Source organism: Fundulus heteroclitus, unplaced genomic scaffold (genome assembly GCF_011125445.2).
Source record: "Fundulus heteroclitus isolate FHET01 unplaced genomic scaffold, MU-UCD_Fhet_4.1 scaffold_186, whole genome shotgun sequence".
NCBI lineage: Eukaryota > Metazoa > Chordata > Actinopteri > Cyprinodontiformes > Fundulidae > Fundulus > Fundulus heteroclitus.
In genome coordinates this window covers 58,895-63,731 of record NW_023396598.1, presented here as the reverse complement: position 1 = coordinate 63,731, position 4,837 = coordinate 58,895, and the positions used below count along the sequence as shown (strand labels likewise).

Below are 4,837 nucleotides of genomic sequence, written 5' to 3'. Positions count from 1 at the left end.
TTAAAGCCAACAGAACTCAACATAGAGACTCTGGGTGCGACTGGATATTTTGGGTTTCTATTGTGGACCTGTTACCCTCTGTGATCCATCTCATATAAAGATGGAGAAAGGGCTGTTAGATCAGAAGGCAAAATGATGATTTCAGTGATGTATTTAAGATTTGATTATCAAAGGTGAACATTTCTAAACTTCAAGAGTCAACGTGGCTGACATGCCGCACTCTTGGTATACCGTATGCAGGATTTATTTTACAGGCTTACATTTAGCTCGTTATGCTTGTGTGTAATTTTCAATTCAATTCAATTCAATTTATTTATATAGCGCCAAATCATGAAACATGTCATCTCAAGGCACTTTACAAAATCAAGTTCAATCATATTATACAGATTGGTCAAAAATGTCCTATATAAGGAATAGTAATGTGTATAGGTTCTATGAATTGAGTTACGGCTAAAAACATTCCAGAAGAAAAAGGGTGCATTTAAAATCTTTTGGTATTTCCTAATTAAAAAAATGTTCATTTCAGGGTCGAATAAAAAGACTGAGCCGGACCGGTTTGTGCCCTCATTAATCCTCATTCTGCTGTGCAGCCTTGGTTTTGTACTGTTGGTGACTGGACTGATTTTCTTCAAGAAACGCAAAGGTAACACTGAATCATGTTATTATTTATTCTTAGCTTGCATATTTATTTTCTGTCAACAATATACACAGTTTTATTATTAAATTTAGTGATTTGGGAAAAGGATAACACAAGATGCTACTGAAAGGTTTACATTGAACAATGATTAGATGGGCTTTGTAAAGCGGCATTTGAACTGATTTTTCAGGGTAGACTGAGCATATTCAAAATAACATTGCTTTTTAACATGCTAATTAACCAAAACACAATTTTTCTATTATTTTCTTTAAAGAAATTCAGTTTAAAAAGATGTGCTACCATATACAATAAGCAACAAAAAAGAATATCAACACAAAACCAGCCTTTTTACAAAAAAGAAATGCAATGCATATTATCCATCCATCCATCAATTTTCTGAACCGCTTAATCCCTCATGGGGTCGCGGGGTGCTGGTGCCTGTCTCCAGCGTTCACCGGGCGAGAGGCGGGGTACATCATGAACAGGTTGCCAATCTGTGCAATACATACTATAAGACTTTATTCAAAAAAATTATTTTCCAATTGTATAAAATGAAAAAATAAAAAAATCCAAGAAGTATTTATAAACTCAATCTATCTAATAAATCACATTTATATTGTCCAGTTTTCAATAAACTCTTGTTCCTACATATTTCAATTTCTTTAGAATTTCATTTTCTTTAAAGTTTTTACACTTTCTTTATTACAAACATCAAATTTACATCGAATAAAATGGTTGCTCACTGCAAAAAGGGAACTAAAGTAAGTCAAATGTTTTTGAAATGAGTGCATTTGTTCTTTATTATAGCAGGTACATAAAATGTTCTATCAATGGAATAAGATTGTTTCATTAAAATAGAAACAACTCATCTCCATCATCTTAATTGAAGTGTAGTATATCTAATTATCTTATTTTAGGGGTCAAAATACTCATTCCATTGGCAGATAATATCATTTACCTGCGCAAATCAAGCATAAATACCCTAATTTCAAGAAAATGTTACTTAAATTTAGTTCCCTTTTGCAGTGCTTTAACTTTCTCCTCCCTCCGTAGCCCACAAGCGTTACGGAAGAGAAAGAGCACAAGATAAAATGAGCAACCAATCAACCCCATCATTTATTTTTTTAGTTCTCTTCTTTCTTTCCATTTTCTTTACTGCCAGGACACCACTTTTCCTAACTTGACTCTAGCCAGGTGGATTTTGTTGCGCAGAGCTCCACACATGTGGAGACGTGTGGAGCTCGGCTGAACCACATCCATCAGGTGACTCGATAACACAGAAAGGTCGAGACCAGGGTCTGAATCCACATCAGTGACCTGTGTTATCTGTTTTTTCAACTTTACATTCACATTCAGAGTCAATAAGCATAAACATAAAGCTTAGATATTGCTAAATCTTCGCAAGGATTCACATACATGTAATTGGTTATTTTATTTCCTGCTACATGAAACACAAAATGCTAAAAGTTCACATACATGCATTTCCCATCAGAAGGCATCACACGCCTGTAGAGTGTGTGCTCCTCTCTTTACACCCACACCTGTTAAACCAGGTACATGCTCCCCTTACATACCTGGCAACCCCAATATGTTAAAGTCTCACCTCATGACCACTTCTAACATGTATATACGTAACATAACAGGCTAGCTCCTACATTAGTCATGAATGGGTTGGGGTCCTATTGGAAAGACCATTCTAGAAGCTTGATGTTTGCCTGCTTCATAATCTAGATTAGATGTGGTTTTCTTAGTTTCTAATCTATCCAGAAACAATAACTACTCAAAAAGCTGCAAACACTTCAACATAGCTTCATGTTTGTGGTACATATAATTGAGGTGTAAGTCTTTGGCTTTTCTTGTTTCCATATGTCACTGCAGCCTTGAAAAATGAGACGGTCACGGATCTAAATGAAACCGCGTATGCTGCTGTCAACAAACCAAACTCAACAAATGGTTGGTGGTTTTTTCTCTTTTTTTTAACAATGGTTAAAACAATTGTCAGACAGCTTCAGTTCCTGTGTCTTTAAATTGTCAGGTGGAGATGCTGCAAATGGACCAGGCCAAGCCACGTATGCTTCTGTCCAAAAAAGGAAGAAAGGTACTTTCTGTTCTACGGTGGCGGTCAGAGCAGCTCTGTGGTGAACCATGCAGTGATATTAGTGTATCAGTGTGTACGACATAACACAACAGCTCTCACACCTCTTTGCAGATCTAGTTATCTAAAGCACAGAGAATAATTTTATCGTGTCAGTTAAAAACCACAGGTTACTCAGTTTTCTCATTTAGACAACAACATCTACAAGGAAACAAAATGAAAAAACAAAAATGTGCTGCAGCTGAACTTGATGTAACTTCTCCATATAATTATCTGATTAAATGCATAGTAACCCGAGCTTCACAAAGTCACAAATATTTATGCACACAAACTTACAAAAACAATGACATCATTTTTCACTAATGAATTTACATTTTTTCCAGGGAAGGAAGTTTGTGCAGCTCCCTTCGGACAACATTCATCGGATCAACAGCCAATCTATTCTCTACTGAGTATTTATATTTGTTTATTCTAAAATAAGACAATTTAAGACATTTAATTGTGACATTTACAAACGTGCGCCAAACTTGTTTCCTAACACTGTAAGAAAATGAAAACAATCACTGTAAAATATTTATGGGGTCAAAATACTGAACTCAACCCTATGCAATGTCTACAGAAAATCTTTTATTTATATTGTGTCATTTTATTTCTCCCAGTCACTCTTTTGGTAAGGCTACTGAAATAAAGAAAGTTCTACGATGGCATTTTTAACTTGTCAGAGCAGCTCTGTGGTCAACCACAGTGATATTAGTGTATCATTGTGTGCGATAAGACAACAGCTTTTACACCACTTTGCAGATATATTTACCTAAAGCACAGAGAATAATTTTATCTTGTCAGTTAAAAACCACAGGTTGCAATAAGGAGCCCCTCAGTTTTCTCATTTACACAACAGCATCTACAAGGAAACAAAATGCAAAAACAATAAATTCTGCTGCAGCTGAACTTGATGTAACTTTTTTTTATATAATTTTCTGATTAAATGCATATTAACCCGAGCTTCACAAAGTCATAAATATTTACACACACAAACTGACTGAGCTATGGATTTAAAACAATGACTTGTATTTCAACCATAATTTTCACTGATAAATTTCCTTTTTTTTCAGGTCAGGAAGTTTGTGCAGCTCCCATCAGACAATATTCATCGGATCCACAGCCAGTCTATTCTTTACTGAGTATTTAATCCTTTTTATTCTAAAAAAAGAATATTTAAGACCTGTGTGTTTACAAACGTACATAAAACTTGTTTCCTAACATCCTAAGACGATGAAAACAATAATTTTAAAATATTGATGGGTTCTTTTTGGTAAGGCTACTAAATTAAAGAAAGTGAAATGCTCTGCTTTATGTTTTTAAGTTTTTATGAACTGCAAACTAAATATTTTCCAGACTCACTCAAAAGCATTTAAAAAAGCTAAAAAGCAGAAGTATTATACAACAATATGTTATAACAGATGTCTTAGAACAATGGAACAATGGTTTACATACATAATCAACAATGTAACGGTTCAGCCAAAACAGGCAAATGTCTATTCATGTTTTAGCTCTCATTGAAGTATTTGTTGTTTTTCCATAGTGTGATAGAGAAGTGGGCCCAGTAAATGGAAGTGCACCTTTTCTGATTTGGGGGACAGGAGGCTGGAGGTCAGGGATAGAGGTTGATCACAATTTACCTCAACAGGATAGCATGTATGACTGGATGTTTCCACAGGTGTTTCAGTTCTTTATATAAAAAAAAAGATTTTAGTGTCACTTCCTGATAATATGGAGAACCTCTATTATAGTGGTTTGTAGATGTGAGCCCACTGTAATGAGATCAGTCCTCCATAAATTACATTTGATTAATACTGCTGAAGCACAATCCTACCAGAATTGTTGCAAAATAGTAATACCTGATTTTCTATAACATATCCTAATTTTTTCTTTATTTTTTTTTTTCTTTTGTGTCTCTTGGGCATTTCCAAATAAATGCTGATATCAGTCTGTAAAGTTCAAAAGCTGTTATTTTACAAATATTAAGATTGAAATAAACTGTTTCTGAAATGATAAACCTCAAAAATTGATATTTTATGGTTTGAAGGGTGGTCATAATTATAAAC

At 34.5% G+C, this 4,837-nt stretch overlaps 1 long non-coding RNA gene across 1 annotated transcript; it reads left to right on the top strand.

Annotated features, from left to right (window-relative positions):
• Nucleotides 1-541: 541 nt before the first annotated feature.
• On the top strand, nt 542-4,073 carry LOC118558971. The gene is made up of 5 exons (XR_004928571.1): nt 542-643; nt 2,516-2,590; nt 2,673-2,735; nt 3,116-3,184; nt 3,845-4,073. It is a non-coding gene; the product is annotated as an uncharacterized LOC118558971 (long non-coding RNA).
• The last annotated feature ends 764 nt before the right edge of the window (nt 4,074-4,837 follow it).